The sequence below is a fragment of the Bubalus kerabau genome, chromosome 1 (genome assembly GCF_029407905.1).
Source record: "Bubalus kerabau isolate K-KA32 ecotype Philippines breed swamp buffalo chromosome 1, PCC_UOA_SB_1v2, whole genome shotgun sequence".
Classification (NCBI taxonomy): Eukaryota; Metazoa; Chordata; class Mammalia; order Artiodactyla; family Bovidae; genus Bubalus; species Bubalus kerabau.
In genome coordinates this window covers 252,009,327-252,028,345 of record NC_073624.1, presented here as the reverse complement: position 1 = coordinate 252,028,345, position 19,019 = coordinate 252,009,327, and the positions used below count along the sequence as shown (strand labels likewise).

The window sequence follows — 19,019 nt, the reverse complement described above, 5'->3', positions numbered from 1 at the left end:
ATTAAAAATTATATAAAAAAGAGTATAGTTCCCTAAAATGCAGATGAAAAGTACCAAAGTAGATGTTACACTGGGAAAAAAAATATGTTGTAGTGTAGACACTTTTGCATATCCCTCTCACTAGACACAGTGTTTTGCCATTACTCAAGTTCTTTCAGTCTTGCTAAAGGCCAGGGTGGAATCTGAGATGCTTGTGGAAAATCAACATAAAAGCAAAAAAATCTCTCTCTGGAAACAGTCTATTCACAATCAGATTTAATAACTCAGCTTCATCAATTAACAAGCTATGTAGCACTGAAACAATTATTTAACTTCTTTAATTCTCTTATTTCTTATCAATGAAATAAAAATAACATGTCTTTCACAGGACTGTGGTAAGATGAAGTACAGTTGTCCCTCAGTATCTGCAGGGGATTATTTACAGGACCCCCAGACACTAAAATCCAAGGATGCTCCAGTCCCTTATATAAAATGGCGAAACACAGTTGGCCCTCTAGATCTGCAGGTTCTGCATTTTGGGATTAAGGTTACCCCAAATCAGGGCCCCATTAAAATCACAGAGGTGATTATAAGTAAGAGTGGTCTTCGAAGGAACGTGCAACAGTTACTCAGTAAGTTTTGCTGGTTTCTCTTCGGTGCCCAGTGTAAGGGCTCCAGACATACATGCAGTCAGTTTCAGATTGTGGTTGTCCATAATTGAAGGCTTTTGACCTAAGCAGCAGAGAAATCTTTTTAATTCCGTGCCATCTGAGGAGCCACAAAATAAAACTACTTGTGATTTGTTTTGGCTATCATGATGTTGAGTAGGGGAGTTCTTGATGCTTGGGTTGGTTCTTGGTGAATGGTTGTTGCTACTTATTTTGGTGTGGGCCTTTGTTCTGAGAATAAAGAATTCATCGCATATACTGTTATAGCTCAAAACTCACCCCAACAAGAAGGTGCTTTAAGTCTTTCATTAGTATTGCCTACTTGTTGCCTGCCCTTCCTGATTGGTTCTCAGAAATTTCCCGACAAGCCCGACTGTCTATTTACCCCTTCATTGGATCCTCCTTGGAAAAAAATAAAAATAATTTCTATAGAAAAAGGAAACAACCCTCAGTGGATAAAGTGATGAACTAGGAATAACATATCTCAGTGCTGCTCTACCATGCTTCCTACAGTGAATCTCTCTCCTTAGCCTACAGCCTTTGAAAACTGATTGTTCAAGTCATTATGCTGGGAATCTTTCTGTCTAGTTTGAGGCATGAGTGAAAGTGAAAGTGGAGTTGCTCAGTCGTGTCTGACTCTTTGTGACCCCATGGACTGTAGCCCACCAGGCTCCTCCATCTATGGGATTCTCCAGGCAAGAATACTGGAGTGGGTTGCCATTTCCTTCTCCAGGGAATCTTCCCGACCCAGGGATCGAACCCAGGTCCCCCACATTTGCAGGCAGACACTTTGAGACATATTCATAAATAACCACAACACAATATTGACAATGCTTTGTGTTTTATAATAAATCTCAATACTCTAGTGTTTCATAATCTCCTTGACCCTCAAAAATATCTTGAGAGGGAAGTATGGTATTATTCCCATTTTATACACAAGGAAATGGAGGTCCAAGCAAACCACTCTGATGACAACAGACTGATATGGGGACATAGAGAGGAGAAAAGCAACTGCCAGCTTGAGAAAGTGCTGTCTCAGGGGCGGCAACTTAAAATTAACAGAGACCTGCTTACTCATTGTTTCATAAATAAATATCCTATGTTTCCAGCCAGACTCTAGATCTGTGGGGCAGTACTGGGTCACAGTAATAATAGTGTGATCATTATTTTTTGAGTAGTAATTATATTAGATATACTGTAAGGTAAAATATAAACATACACAGTCTTGTTTAATTCTCACAATATTCCTATGAGGTAAGGATCATCACATTCATTTTACAAATGATGACATTGAAGCACAGAGAAATTAAATCATTTGATGAGGTTATAGAATCTGCAAGCAACTGGCCCCAAATGTCTTCACCAGAGCTCCCATGAGCTACACTTACCACCAGTCAGTGCTAAGAACTAAACACATAGTGAGTTGTAAAAATGCTTGAGTGAAACGTAAGAACTGGGCCTGCTTACTCTGAGACTTATGAAGATTAATGCAGGATGCTGTGTTTTACTCAAAGTTCATTTATACGCAGAGTGATGCTCCAGAAACCAGAGAAGTAGCATATGTTGTTGTTGTTGAGTCATTAATTCGTGTCTGAGTCTTTGTGACCCTGTGGACTGTAACTTGCTTGGCTCCTCTGTCCATAGGATTTCCCAGGCAAGAATACTGCAGTGGGTTGCCATGCCCTCCTCCAGGAGACCTTCCCAACCCAGGGACTGAATCTGCATCTCCTGTATTGCAAGTGTGTTCTTTACTGCTGAGCCAACAGGAGGAGAAACTGTGCCAGGCAAAAAAAAAAAAAAAAAAAAAAAAAAGATGCAGTTATTCCTCATCAGGAGCACAGGACAGACAGGGCTTCTCACTGTATCACCCTCATCCCTCCCCGACCCTTGGCAGCTTCTGGTCACTTGGGGTGGCGGTGGGAGAGTTCTTCACAACCTCTCAGTACTCCAAGGACCAGCAGAATGTGGAGAACAAGAAAGGACTATGAGTTTTAAGAACTCACATGTTTTCTAAGAAATATTATGGAAACACATTCCTTCATTTCAGAAAGGACCTACTCTATCCCTAGGGTCACATTGGTTCAGTTTGATAAACTGCTCCCCTGGCCCCCTACTGTCTCATGATTCATTTTACATATAAAGCGTTAATTGCTGTTGTTTCAATACTGCTGGCTCTTATGTTTTGCCAAGTGGTGTGGGCCTGTACATTTGTGGTTTAACTCAGTCTTCTGTTTATTTTCATTGTTGGCACTATTTAAATGGTTATACTAGCATTCAGATTTAGAGGGAAAGCACATTAACCTCAACTTTATTGTTAATAACTACCACTGTGCCTTGTTTCACATATATCTTGGAATAAGGGGAGTGTGATTCTTTCTAGTTTTCCTCCAGAAAGTTGATACTGTAATTGAGAGCCTGGCTAATAGTCACTGTCAGCGTAGAAAGCAGGGCTTTGTGCTGGGTCAGCTTATGGTCAGCCTTCTATTCATCAGAGACCCCAGTCTGGAGGCTAGATGGCTTTTGTGGCGATGGATGGAGTCATGGATGGAGTGCTAGTCATGGATGGAGTGCTAACTTTTCAAAGCATACTCCTCTTGAACTATATAAAAAGCGATTAAATCTATACAGACTTATAAGACATATGGCTGGAAACTGATCTTCATGGATTGTCATATGTAGTACTCAACTCTTCCAATGGATAAGTAAATCCCTCCATAGATAACCAAACCCAAGAGTATTTTCATTACCTCTTTTGGACATAAAACCCCTCAAAGAGAATGCTTGAGGGCTTTCTGCCAGAACGAAGAGGTTCTTCCTAAGCTTAGTGGCCAGTTTCAGTAAGTTATATGGATTGGAGAAGCTGTTGTCCATAATGAAAAATGACTTGCAGTTACTTCACAAAAACTGAGATAATCTGGAGTTACTCTAAAGAGAGGCAGTAAGCACTCCAGAGATTTGGGAGGGAGGGAGTAATCATAGGATTATTTGGAAGATTTACTAAACTAACACATGTTTGCATGCTAAGTCGCTTCAGTTGTGTCTGAGTCTTTGCAACCCCATGGACTGTAGCCCGCCAGGCTCCTCTGTCCAAGCAATTCTCCAGACAAGAATACTGGAGTAAGTTGCCATACCTTCCTCCAGGGGATCTTCCGACCCAGGGATGGAACCAGTGTCTCTTTATGTGGCCTGCATTGGCAGGCACGTTCTTTACCACTAGCACCACGTGGGAAGCCCCCAAAGTGGAGTGTTCTTAAAACACCACACAGAAGAATATGCAGTACATATAGCTATAACCACTGTTACAATTTCACAAGAATCCATTTGATCAGTGAGGAAACTGATGCATGAAGAAAGCAAATAATTGGAATTTTAGTTCCTAGATTCTGTGTCTATTATGAACTTGAGATCCAAAACCCTAAGCTCAGAATCCCAGGGCTTGGCACATGCCCTCCATCCAGGAGTAGCTACTCAGAGAATAAAGAATAAAACCACAGCTATCCTTAGCGCTTCCACTTTTATTGATGTACACACAACCTTGGGCCCTTAGTCCTTTAGGATTTTTCTCCCCTGGAATCTTATTGACACATTATAAAAGGAAAAGCCAAGTGATTGATAAATTAGAGGCCTGTTATTACTAAGGTGTTGAGCCTTGTTTTGGTATTTAAAATCATATTGTAGGTTAAAAAATAATTAGAAAAGAAAAGGATTTATATAAGGCATATAGAAAAATGCTATAGCTATATAAATCTTCCCTATAAAAATAAAGTTAAAAGAGTCCAAAAGAGGGACTTCCCTGGTGATCCAGTGGCTCCCAATGCAGCGGGTGTGGGTTTGATCCCTGGTCAAGGAAGTAGCGGAGAAGGCAATGGCAACCCACTCCAGTACTCTTGCCTGGAAGATCCCATGGATGGAGGAGCCTGGTAGGCTGCAGTCCATGGGGTCGCTAAGAGTCGGACACGACTGAACAACTTCACTTTCACTTTTCACTTTCATGCATTGGAGAAGGTAATGGCAACCCACTCCAGTGTTCTTGCCTGGAGAATCCCAGGGACGGGGGAGCCTGGTGGGCTGCTGTCTATGGGGTCGCACAGAGTCGGACACGACTGAAGCGACTTAGCAGCAGCAGCAGGGAAGTAGACCCACATGCCAGAATATATATATATATAAAAGAAAGTCCAAAAGAAAGGATTGTCAAGTATTTGAAGAGTGCTCTTTAAAAAATAAGAGATAGGAGTAGAATACCAGAGTAAGATTGCATTTCTAGGAAGTCTTGATTACAGCATTGGTTTGATAGACAAAGATTTTTATTTTCCTCAAAATTTGAACAAATAGGCGCATTCTGACACAATGAGGAAGTCTTCAGGTCTCAGGCTTCCTTTGGAGAATCCTGAGGAAATGTCACCAAATAATGCAAAGGCTGCATCTGGCAGAATATTAACATTTCATTTACATTACAAAAGCCCACGACCTAATCCCAATCCAACAAGGAAACTACTCCAAACCCCAGGAAAGCTAGAAAACAAAAGCATTCAAAAACACCACTGTTTAGGCAGCATTTCCTGGAAAAGCTACAAAGATTAAATGCTTTCAATCCCTTAAAAATCAGCCTGTTCTCAGACTTTATCTCCTTGGCTACATTTTCAGAATGGCCATATATGTATATCCCTCTCCAGGCCAGGGATTTGTTTTAACTGTCTATGGCCTTAGGCTTGATTACAAAGAAAAAGATAAATTAGGAATTTTTTTATGAGAATTTTTTCTCTTTCCTGTAGGAGTATGGTCTGCAGGGACTTGGGATACTCTCATCTATTCAAGTATGAACTCATAATGCATTAAAAAAAAAATACTGGCACTCAGATTGGCCACAGCAGGGAAATTACAGAGCCTTAAAGACCATCTTTGAATGTGTGAGGTTTTCTAGGCAGTACATGAATCTATTGGTGATTTATATACAAGGCAAAGGGATGCTAATCTAGAAACTATTCTGATACCAGTAATTGTTCAGCTATTTTCTCCACTGCATTGCCAATCTGCTAAAGCAGAGACTGTCCCACGATGCCAGAGGCATCAGTAGCACCAAGTTAAAATCAAAACTCATCCAAGTAGCAGCTTACTCCCTTTTTACTACTTATGTACTTGTGTATGGTTCACTTCCTTCCACAGTTCAAAGTGCCAAAATCAATTTTCCCAGCTCATCTCCATCAGATCACAAGCTTGCCTTTGTCTCCTTTCTGGCTTCACTGAGTTCAGTCGGAGAAATCGATTCTCAAATTACTCCAATGATAAAATCTTTTTGCTGCTAGTAACTCTGGTGAAGCCTCACATTTGTTTCCATAGTTTTTGCATGTGTTGTTTTTAGTAACCCATTCCTGTATTTCTTTCCTAGAGAAAACATTTTTTTCTCTTTTTCATCTCTTCTTCAAGCACCATCCCACTTATATCTTTATTTCTGTGATTGTTCTTATGTTATGTATTCCAGACAAATGGAATGTAATAAGGAAGTGTACTTAGAACAAGGAATAAATATGAAAGCAAAGAGAACAATGACTGACTGTCACAGTCCCATAAGTCCCTATGTAGTCCACATAAAGAACAAATACCTCACAACTTGGTCACTCTGAACATTTAATTAAAGTCATAAATGGACCTTGGGGTTAGATAAGACCCCACACAACTCTAACATTCTATGATCACTCATCTCTAAGACAAAAATCAGTAGCCTTTTTGCTCCCAGTGATACCACTCACTTGGCACATTTACTTCCCTGTGCTTATTAAATATTTCTTGAAAAATATTTGAGAATCCGCTAATCACCATGCTAGCTACTGTGGGAAATAAATAGTAAGGCAATGCCCTTAAGGTGATTTCGTTCAGTTCAGGCCTTCAGTCATGTTCAATTCTTTGCGACCCCACGGACAGCAGCATGCCAGTCTTCCCTGTCCATCAATGACTCCCGGAGCTTGCTCAAACTCATGTCCATCAAATCGGTGATGCCATCCAACCATCTCACCCTCTGTCATCCCCTTCTTCTCCTGCCTTTGATCTTGCCCAGCATCAGGATCTTTTCCAGTGAGTCAGTTCTTCACATCAGGTGGTCAAAATATTGGAGCTTCAGCTTCAGCATCAGTCCTTCTAATGAATATTCAGAACTGATTCCCTTCAGGATTGACAGGTTTGATCTTCTTGCAGTCCAAGGGACTCTCAAGAGTCTTCTCCAACACCGCAGTTCAAAAGCATCAATTCTTCAGCGCTCAGCCTTCTTTATGGTCCAACACTCACAGCCATACATGACTACGGGAAAAACCATAGCTTTGACTAGACGGACCTTTGTTAGCAAAGTGATGCCTCTGCTTTTGAATATGTTGCCTAGGTTTGTCATAGTTTTTCTTCCAAAGAGCAAGCATCTTTTAATTTCATGGCTGCAATCACCATCTGCAGTGATTTTGGAAACTAAGAAAATAAAGTCTCTCACTGTTTTCATTATTTCCCCATCTATTTGCCATGAAGTGATGGGACCAGATGGGACCAGCTTTTTGAAAACTGAGTTTTAATCCATCTTTTTCACTCTCCTCTTTCACTTTCATCAGGAGGCTCTTTAGTTCCTCTTTGCTTTCTGTCATTAGGGTGATGTCATCTTCATATCTGAGGTTACTGATATTTCTCCCAGCTATCTTGATTCTAGCTTGTACTTCATCCAGCTCAGCATTTCTCATGATGTACTCTGCATATAAGTTAAATAAACAGGGTGACAATATACAGACTTGACGTACTCCTTTCTCAGTTTGGAACCAGTCTGTTGTTCCATGTTCAGTTCTAACTGAGGTGATTAGGTAGGACAAATAAACTACTGGAGTAGAATAGTGGTTTACAGATATCAAAGGTGGATAAGAAAGAGACACATGTACCCTATTGTTCACTGCAACACTATTTACAATAGCTAGAACATGGAAGCAACCTAGATGTCCATCGACAGATGAATGGATAAAGAAGTTGTGGTATATGTACACAATGGTATCACTCAGCCATAAAAATGGATGCATTTGAGTCAGTTCTAATGAAATGGATGAATCTAGAACCTATTATACAGAGTTAAGTGAGTCAGAAAGAGAAAGATATTCCATATTCTAACACATATATACAGAATCTAGAAAAATGGTACTGAAGAATTTACTTACAGGGCAACAGTGGAGAAACAGACATAGAGAATAGACTTATGGACATGGGGAGAGGGGAGGAGAGGGTAAGACATATGGAAAGAGTAACATGGAAACTTACATTACCATATGTAAAATAGATAGCCAACGGGAATTTGCTGCATGGCTCAGGAAACTCAGAGGCTCTGTATCAACCTGGAGAGGTGGGATGGGGAGGGAGATGGGAGGGAGGTTCAAAAGGGAGGGGATATATGTATACCTATGGCTGATTCTTGTTGAGGTTTGACAGAAAACAGCAAAATTCTGTAAAGCAATTATCCCTCAATAAAAAATTAATTAATTAAAAAAAAAAAAAGGTGGATAAGAAAAGCCAAATAAGCAGGGGCTAAACCTGAAGGAGCAGGTTTGGGAGAAATAGGGTTTAGGGTAAGATCATTCCTTGTCATTCACTAAGGCATGAAGGCATGTGTGGCAATACATACACCATAGTTTTTGAGTATTTTATTTTATTTGGCTTTCAGAAAACGCAGTCTTATTGTGTGAGAGGAAAGTGCAAGATGGGTCACTGGGCTTTCTTTAAGTAATAAAACAGGATGATAATGGCAAAAATATTACAACATAATCTGTCGCATTGATTTATTATTGAGCCATAGACTGGTAAAAGAGAGCTCTGTGTACACCAGCAGATAAACTTGGACATGGGTCATACATTTTATAAATTATAAGAGTTTAAATTATAGGGGGATATCATGTCCTGAGATTTTTAAGTTTTCTTCTAGATTAGGTGGCATTTGGCCCTCTCAAATGAAATAGATTTTTCCCCCCCCCAGAGCACTCTAACTGGAGAAAACAAAACCTCTCATCACTACTTACTAACTATAGAAACTTAGGCAAGCTTTTTAAGATCTCTAAAGCCTCAATTTTCTATGATAAGTAGTACTATTTAAACAGAGATAATAATAGTACTTACAGTGAAAGCTAATATTTATCACCTGTCAGGCACTATTCCAAGGAATTTATACAAATTTAATTTGTTCTCATAATAAATTCAAAGAGGTGGGTGACTGTTTTTAGCCTCATTTTGTAGATGAAGAAACTGAGGCACTGAGAGCTTAAGCAACTTTACCAAGATCACACTATGGGTAAGAACAGAACCAAGATATTGACATAAACTTTTTATCTCCAGAAACAACTTTATTATTAAGCCACACTGCTTCTCCTAAGCTTCCTAAAGGTTTCCTAAAGGATTAAATGAGACAATTCATAGGAAATATTCATCACTCTGTCTGACACACTATTCTCTAGGAGTTCCACTTTCCAAAGCTCTAAGGAACAGCATTCACACTGTGTTCTCAGGAGCACCCTATATATATTGATAGAATGGAAATCCAAAATGGCATCATGCAAAGTAGCTATCACTCAGATGACACTGAGTGAGGTCATCACTGATGTCATCACTCAGATGACACTAAGTGATGATGATTTCATCAGATAACATACTCTACCATAGCATTTGCTCAAGTGCCATCCCTTCCCAACAAATTAGGTTACATGTATAAATCACCTGGAAGAGCTTTTAAGGACATGTGCAACCTGGGTAGGAAAGCTAGCCTTCAGGATATCAGTTAATAAGGAATATCAAAGTGCTAGATGGTGTCATCCCAAGCTTGTCAAATGGTGTCCTGCCTCAGGGCAGCACAGTAAACCCAGAGGAGCTCTGGGAGCTATTTTGTATTATTAGGAAAACTATGATCCTCTCTACCTACAGAATATTGCATGACCTACTAACCTGACATAGTTCACTCTCAACATCAAATCACACTACATTCCTTTCAAGGACATTAAATCTTGGATACAATGGCTATTCTATAGGCATTGTGATAAAAAGTATTGCAGGAAAATCAGTGTAGAACAGGAAATGAGAGTGGCAATATCTAATCTGATTTCAAAATTTGAGGAATTTAACAGTGCCCAACAAACACATAATCACATTGGTTAAAAAAAAATGTGGTTAAGAATGAAAAAATATGTTTTCTCTTTCAATGTATGTGTATTATCCTTTCAAACAGCCACTAAATTTGTTAGAACATAAATATGTATTAAACTATGTGTCCCTAACTACTTAATAAATGCAAGATTCAGCTCACATACTTCCATGAGTCATATATGAGCTACACCTGTGGATCCTCACTGTACCATTGGATATTCCTTTTGTCTTGAGAGCCCCGTGAAAAATGACTGAGACCCTAAGGGCTCCATGAACTGAGAAAGTTTGGGAATAGCTGCTGTAATCCCTTTTCATGTATTATGTTTTATAATCCTTATGGTAACCTAAGGAGTCAAGTGCCATCAATGTTTTTGATTTGCATACACGGAAACTGAGGATTTGAGCAATAACAGGACTAGACTGAGATCATGGAATGTCTTAACCAGGGGATCCAGGGTCCAAACCCAGCCTTGTGACTTTGAAGCCACCACACTTAATCATTATACCACAGCTAAGGCCAAATCTGGTGGCAGTTTTGCCCAGCCAGACCTTTGGGCAAAGCTGGCTAGTTCCTCATAGAACTGAACCTAACCCCCAACCAAGAACAACTAGTGTATGTTTTCCTCACATCTTATCACAGGACATACCAGCTCAGGTTCTCAAAGTTATTTGTTGAAATCACAATCTTCCAAGCTTCTGCAAACTGTGTGTGTGCGCTCTCTAGATGAAAGTCACCTTACATCCAAGCAGACAAAGAAAATCAGAAACTGTCTAAAGCGGCAGCTTGAGTTCATCAACTCTATCAACTTGCCCAATAAACATTACCAAGTACATAGGCCCCCGTCTGAAGGAGTCTCTGTGGAAATCCCAGATAAAATAGCAGAAGTTGGTAAACTATTCCAAAAGAAACATGACTCATCCGGTTTTGACATGTCTTTAAGACCTGAAATACAGTCAAGCTACTGCAAGCTAATGCGGCGTGGGATCTATGGTCTAACTGCTGCAGCAGGGGTCAGTAACCTGGGCTATGTGATTTGGAACTGGGCTTCTGTCAATCTTGAGGAGCCCTGGAAAGACAGACCTAGCTTCAAGGTACTCTAGTGGTCTTGAGATAAAAAGGGCTCCTTGTTATTCTCCCTGTTTAAGTCCCTGCAATTGCTGGTTGTAACTTGCTCTAGAAGGGAACAAAATTCGTCATAAAACTAAGGAGCTGACCGTTGATGAACCAGTATCATCCCATTTATTTCTACCATTGTCATCCCTGCTTAACTACCAGCTTCTATCTCAATTAATCATGCCCAATTCCTTCTTGCTTCCTGCATAGCTCAGACAGTAAAGCATCTGCCTGCAATGCGGGAGACCTGGGTTCAATTCCTGGGTCGGGAAGTTCCCCTGGAGAAGGAAATGGCAACCCACTCCAGTATTCTTGCTTGGAGAATCCCATGGACAGAGGAACCTGGCAGGCTACAGTTCACGGGATTGCAAGAGTTGGACATGACTTGGTGGTAATTCTTTTCTTAAGTCCTTCTTAGACAGTCTTTAACTGCCAATGTGTGCAAAAAACATAAGTACAATGCAAGTATGACAAATCATTCTCCAAGTGAAACTGTAAAGCTATTGAAAGAACCCAAACTGGATGAAGCCATTGAAGGTGATTTTAGAGAAACTTTCACATATTACATAAGACATTGACAAATGAGGATCTGCTAACCTGGTTAGCAATCAAAGAAAAAAATTCAACAAGAGTTAAGGTAGGACAAGCTTTAAAAAGAATGACCTGACTATCTATTTGAACATCTACAGGCTCTTGAGAAAATTGATGAAGTGTCAAAGTTTTGTTTTTGCCAAAATGTCTGAACCAGTCTTTGTGCTGCCAGAGTCAACATAAAGTGTGTCAGATTTTTCTCACAAATTTAATCATATATTATGCAAACAATCAATACATCTTTTGTCCTAATAATACATAGTTGAAATTACACCTAAATTTCATTTGACATAATTAAAACTGATTGTTATAATTTTAGATGAGTTTTACATAAAGTTAATCCCAATGAAACATTTTTACTTTTTAAATTTTTCTACAAAATTGTGGTTCTGTATGAAATGGGTCATGTTAACTGGCATTTTCCCACCACTAATATTTAGATATTTAAAAAGACCTCTAGGTAACAGAGCATCCCTGGTGACTCAGCAGTAAAGAATATGCCTGCTAATGCAGGAGACATGGGTTCAAATCCTGGCTTGGGAAGATCCACTGGAGGAGGAAATGGCAACCCACTCCTATATTCTTGCCTGGAGAATCCCATGGACAGAAGAGCCTGGCAGACTACAGTCCATAGGGTCGCAAAGAGTCGGACACAGTTCAGCACAGCGTGAGTTAGGTAAGAGGTCATCCAATTACTTTGAGAACACCACCCACTAAATCCTATAAAAACTGTTCCTTTTTCTCCCTGAAGCTGTAATGACTTCTCTATAAGTAGGGCTCTCCAGAGAAACAGAACCAATAAGATGTATATATACAGAGAAAGATTTATTTATTTATTTGTTTTTTAAATTTTATTTTATTTTTTAACTTTACAATATTGTATTGGTTTTGCCATATATCGAAATGAATCCACCACAGGTATACATGTGTTCCCCATCCTGAACCCTCCTCCCTCCTCCCTCCCCATACCATCCCTCTGGGTCGTCCCATTGCACCAGCCCCAAGCATCCAGTATAGTGCATCGAACCTGGACTGGCAACTCGTTTCATATGCGATATTATACACATTTTAATGCCATTCTCTCAAATCATCCCACCCTCTCCCTCTCCCACAGAGTCCAAAAGACTGTTCTATACATCAGTGTCTCTTTTTCTGTCTCGTATACAGGGTTATTATTATCATCTTTCTAAATTCCATATATATGCATCAGTATACTGTATTGGAAAACTCAGCAGTGGCCACAGGACTGGAAAAGGTCGGTTTTCATTCCAATCCCAAAGAAAGGCAATGCCAAAGAATGCTCAAACTACTGCACAATTGCACTCATCTCACACGCTAGTAAAGTAATGCTCAAAATTCTCCAAGCCAGGCTTCAGCAATATGTGAACCGTGAACTTCCTGATGTTCAAGCTGGTTTTAGAAAAGGCAGAGGAACCAGAGATCAAATTGCCAACATCCGTTGGATCATGGAAAAAGCAAGAGAGTTCCAGAAAAACATCTATTTCTGCTTTATTGACTATGCCAAAGCCTTTGACTGTGTGGATCACAATCAACTGTGGAAAATTCTGAAAGAGATGGGAATACCAGACCACCTGATCTGCCTCTTGAGAAATTTGTATGCAGGTCAGGAAGCAACAGTCAGAACTGGACATGGAACAACAGACTGGTTCCAAATAGGAAAAGGAGTTCGTCAAGGCTGTATATTGTACCCTGTTTATTTAACTTATATGCAGAGTACATCATGAGAAACACTGGACTGGAAGAAACACAAGCTGGAATCAAGATTGCCGGGAGAAATATCAATAACCTCAGATATGCAGATGACACCACCCTCATGGCAGAAAGTGAAGAGGAACTCAAAAGCCTCTTGATGAAAGTGAAAGAGGAGAGTGAAAAAGTTGGCTTAAAGCTCAACATTCAGAAAACGAAGATCATGGCATCCGGTCCCACCACTTCATGGGAAATAGATGGGGAAACAGTGGAAACAGTGTCAGACTTTATTTTTCTGGACTCCAAAATCACTGCAGATGGTGACTGCAGCCATGAAATTAAAAGACGCTTACTCCTTGGAAGGAAAGTTATGACCAACCTAGATAGCATATTCAAAAGCAGAGACATTACTTTGCCAACAAAGGTCTGTCTAGTCAAGGCTATGGTTTTTCCTGTGGTCATGTATGGATGTGAGAGTTGGACTGTGAAGAAGGCTGAGTGCCGAAGAATTGATGCTTTTGAACTGTGGTGTTGGAGAAGACTCTTGAGAGTCCCTTGGACTGCAAGGAGATCCAACCAGTCCATTCTGAAGGAGATCAGCCCTGGGATTTCTTTGGAAGGAATGATGCTAAAGCTGAAACTCCAGTACTTTGGCCACCTCATGCGAAGAGTTGATTCATTGGAAAAGACCCTAATGCTGGGAGGGATTGGGGGCAGGAGGAGAAGGGGACGACAGAGGATGAGATGGCTGGATGGCATCACTGACTCGACAGACATGAGTTTCAGTGAACTCCAGGAGTTGGTGATGGACAGGGAGGCCTGGCGTGCTGAGATTCATGGGGTCGCAGAGAGTCAGACACGACTGAGCAACTGATCTGTTCTGATACTGTATTGGTGTTTTTCTTTCTGGCTTACTTCACTCTGTATAATAGGCTTCAGTTTCATCCACCTCATTAGAACTGATTCAAACGTATTCTTTTTAATGGCTGAGTAATACTCCATTGTGTATATGTACCACAGCTTTCTTATCCATTCATCTGCTGGTGGACATCTAGGTTGCTTACATGTCCTGGCTATTATAAACAGTGCTGTGATGAATATTGGGGTACACGTGTCTCTTTCAATTCTGGTTTCCTCAGTGTGTATTTATTTTAAAGAACTGGCAAAGATGGCTAAACAATGAAGCAAGTTTGAATTTGTGTATGCTAATAAGCTGCTTTTTTCTGTTGAGACTATCATTATTTGTCTTATTACCCAAGAGGCAATGACCTGAATTGGATGTCTGAAAAAAAAAAAAAAAAGAACTGACTCATGCAATTGTGGAGGTTTAGCAAGTCAGGGGCTTCCCTGATTACTCAGTTGGTAAAGAATCCGCCTGCAATTCAGCAGACCCCAGTTTAATGCTTGGGTTGGGAAGATCCGCTGGAGAAGGGATAGGCTACCCCACTCTAGTATTCTTGGGCTTCCCTTGTGGCTCAGCTGGTAAAGAATCTGCCTGTAATGTGAGGGACCTGGGTTCGATCCCTGAATTGGGGAGATCCCCTGGAGAAGGGAAAGGCTACCCACTCCAGTATTCTGGCCCAGAGAATTCCATGGACTGTATAGTCCATGGGATAGCAAAAAGTTGGACACAACTGAATGACTTTCACTTTCAGCAAGTCTAAAATCTGGTGGAGAAGTCTGGCAGGCTCGCTACTTAGCGTTGCAGTTTGAATCTAAAAGTAGTCTGCTGTAGACCAAGAAACAGCAAACGTGCAGATGAAATCTGCAGACAAACTGCTGGAGAACTCTCTCTTGCTCTGGGGAGAGGTCAATCAGTCTTTTGTTTAGCTGGGTGGATGAGGCCCACCCACATTGTGGAGGGCAGCATGCTTCCCTCAAATCCCACTGATTTAAATGTAAATCTCATCTGAAGATATCCTCACATAAACATTTAGACCAAGGTCTGATCGAGTATCTTGGCACCATGACCCAGAGAAATCGACACATAAAATTAGCTATCACAGACAGCTACTATAGGCTAGAAGAGACAAGACAAAGTTGATAGCCCTAAATAGATTCTGGAAATCCCCAAGAGGTGCCTGCAAAGATGTTCTGAGAACCAGATCCAGACATAGTGCCCTCCCCAGGATGGTGCTTCCTGGAAAACACATGACTGTAGGTAAGAGAGTGACAGACTGCTAATGTCAGGAGGCAGGCTGTTATTAATAGAAAAGCATGCGACAGCAAACAGCGAGGGCATCACACACCCCTTGAGCACCACTTTAAGCCCTCCTGACCCTCCCTACCTCTTTTTCGAGCTGCTGCTATGGTGACCAGGGCAGCACAGACAGGGACAACCAGACAGAGACTCTTCTTGAGCTTGCATAGCGTACCTCTCCTTCCCGCTTGGGATCTATGACATTGCAAAACGAGCTACCCGAGAAAACCTGATTGAACACATGCTCATGTGCCCATCACAAATGAGAGAAAATGACTGCCCCGGGGCCAGCCTTGGTCAGTGGAGAATGGGCTCCTAGACGTGCTTCATAAGGCTGAGCCACTTGTGGCATGGCAACTTGGTTAACAGTTTCCTTCTTCATTATTTCACTCGCCCTTCCCTGCATGCTGGCTCCCTAGGATGGCATTCCCAAGTAAACCTCCTGCCCTGCAATTCTTAATCTCAGGCTCTGTTCTTATAGCTAAATCAAAAGGTGAAAAAGGTGAAAATCTTTTATTTGAATTTGTAAGGAAGGAGTAAAATTAAGCACTATAATCTATTGATTACCAAATACTAGGTTGAAGGTTTTTATCCCATGTCACGCCAAAAACCACAATTGAACAAGGAGTACATGAAGAGTATGGTGGAACTAGAATATGAACAAGTTCAAAAGTCCATGAAAAATGGATAATTTCATTTTATAAGTCTCTCAGTTCTCCTAGTGTAAATAGCTGATCTAATAGTCTCTACTTAATTTCTAATGTTTATACTGCCACATCCTTTCCAGTATTTCCAAACTACATTGGCTTTTCTGGTTTTTTATCTGGCCAAATATCTCCATTGATTTACGAGATTTCTAGCAACCCAATGATGTTCCTAACTAATTTGTTGCTGTAAACCAAATCAACAACACTTTATTTTTTATTTCTACAAACCCCCTAAAGATATGACTATGATTATTTATTGAGGACTCAGAAAAATATATTTTGAAACACATTTTAAAGGCTAGGAAGAGAAAGAATAATCTAAAATAGCAAAACTAGTGAGATTCTCAATCTCACAATCGGAGAGGCTGTGAAATTCATTCATTCAATATCATGCCAGCCACTATGTCAGCAAATAGACCAGGACCTAGGATCCCCTCAGAAACCGAGGATTCCCTTCCAGTGAGATTGTTCTTGAACTGCCAAGCATGAGACCCAATTGACTGGGCTTCCCTGGTGGCTCAGTGGCAAAGAATCTGCCTGCCAGTGTAGGAGACGCAGGTTTGATTCCTGGTCTGCAAAGATCCCACATGTTGCAGAGCAACTATACCCACGCAGCACAGCTATTGAGCCTGTGCTCTAGAGCCTGGGAATCACAACTACGGATCCCTAGCACTACAACTAGCAAAGCCCACACGCCCTAGAGCCATGCTCAGCAACAAGAGAAGCCACTGCAATGAGAAGACCCCGCACGCTAACTAGAGAGTAGCCCAAGCAGCAACAAAGACGAGCACAACAACAACAACAACAACAACTCGGTTGACTAACCACAAACGGCAGTAGTGAGTGACCCAGCCGGGCCATTCCTCAACGCAACTAGTTCAGGTGCGGGCATGAGACCAGTTGACCGTCACCTCAGGGTTTTCAGTCTGAAAGTAAAGGAAAGGAGGTCTTGGCCTTTGTGTAGCAGAGTTGGTAGAGGGTGAGGGGGGATTGTTAGTGGCCTTCTCCCCACCACAGGGAAAAAATTCGTATGCAGTTAGACCACATGAACCTCAGAGTCAAACAGGGATGAGAGATGGACAGAGGCAGAGAGTTGTCATTTTTAACTGTCTGCACCTCTCACGCCTGAGGCCTATTCTACTCAATTCATTTCAGTGATGAGTTTAAAATTTCAATTTATACTTACACTAAAATTGGCTTTTTGTCACTGTCAGTTGAAAAGATCTTTGCAGTGTCCTATGAGAAAAACCAATTGTGAGAAGCATCTTTACTCTTGTTTTCTGTGAGGGGGTGTTTTTCCGAAATGCCCCTGGCCTCTCTCTGTGCCTTTATTTACTTCATCTCAGAGGAGGTAGATCAACTCATCTGATTTGTCAATTTGAGAAGAGTAAACAGGTCATGCTCAGCTCAGCTACTTTCTTCTGTCTTCTTGGAGGTAGGCGGCCTGTTGTGAGGGGAATTCTCCTTTACCTGAGTAGATCCTCTGAGGGTGAGGCTTGCCTGATCCAGGCCTGCCATGACTTGTGGGACACAGGGGTAAGATATTCTCAGTTCTAGACATACGTAACAGTAGCTCCACTTTCCAACCAAGAGAACCATGTCCTGTCATCTACTCCTGGAAACAACAACAATAACAGCTAACACTCACATACTGCTCACCATGTCACATCAGATCAGATCAGATCAGTCACTCAGTCGTGTCTGACTCTCTGTGACCCCAAGAATCGCAGCACGCCAGGCCTCCCTGTCCATCACCAACTCCCAGAATTCACTGAGACTCACGTCCATCGAGTCAGTGATGCCATCCAGCCATCTCATCCTCTGTCGTCCCCTTCTCCTCCTGCCCCCAATCCCTCCCAGCATCAGAGTCTTTTCCAATGAGTCAACTCTTGGCATGAGGTGGCCAGGATACTGGAGTTTCAGCTTTAGTATCATTCCTTCCAAATATACCCCAGGGCTGATCTTCAGAATGGACTGGGTGGATCTCCTTGCAGTTCAAGGGACTCTCAAAGAGTCTTCTCCAACACCACAGTTCAAAAGCATCAATTCTTCAGCGCTCAGCCTTCTTCACAGCCCAACTCTCACATCCATACATGACCACAGGAAAAACCATAGCCTTGACTAGACGGACCTTTGTTGGCAAAGTAATGTCTCTGCTTTTGAATATGCTATCTAGGTTGGTCATAATTTTCCTTCCAAGGAGTAAGCGTCTTTTAATTTCATGGCTGCAGTCACCATCTATAGTGATTTTGGAGTCCAGAAAAATAAAGTCTGACACTGTTTCCACTGTTTCCCCATCTATTTCCCATGAAGTGGTGGGACTGGATGCCATGATCTTCGTTTTCTGAATGTTGAGCTTTAAGCCAACTTTTTCACTCTCCACTTTCACTTTCATCAAGAGGCTTTTGAGTTCCTCTTCACTTTCTGCCATGAGGGTGGTGTCATCTGCATATCTGAGGTTATTGATATTTCTCCCGGCAATCTTGATTCCAGCTTGTGTTTCTTCCAGTCCAGCATTTCTCATGATGTACTCTGCATATAAGTTAAATAAACAGGGTGACAATATACAGCCTTGACGAACTCCTTTTCCTATTTGGAACCAGTCTGTTGTTCCATGTCCAGTTCTAACTGTTGCTTCCTGACCTGCATACAAATTTCTCAAGAGGCAGATCAGGTGGTCTGGTATTCCCATCTCTTTCAGAATTTTCCACAGTTGATTGTGATCCACACAGTCAAAGGCTTTGGCATAGTCAATAAAGCAGAAATAGATGTTTTTCTGGAACTCTCTTGCTTTTTCCATGATCCAACGGATGTTGGCAATTTGATCTCTGGTTCCTCTGCCTTTTCTAAAACCAGCTTGAACATCAGGAAGTTCACGGTTCACATATTGCTGAAGCCTGGCTTGGAGA

At 41.3% G+C, this 19,019-nt stretch overlaps 1 long non-coding RNA gene across 9 annotated transcripts in view; it reads right to left on the bottom strand.

Moving 5' to 3' along the window:
- Positions 1-408: 408 nt before the first annotated feature.
- LOC129638614 (uncharacterized) overlaps positions 409-19,019 on the bottom strand; it is a 107,163-nt gene continuing 88,552 nt past the window's right edge. For all 9 annotated transcript variants that reach the window (XR_008707939.1, XR_008707941.1, XR_008707936.1 and 6 more), the window contains one exon: positions 409-2,422. This is a non-coding gene — a long non-coding RNA (uncharacterized LOC129638614). The remainder of the gene's footprint in view (positions 2,423-19,019) is intronic.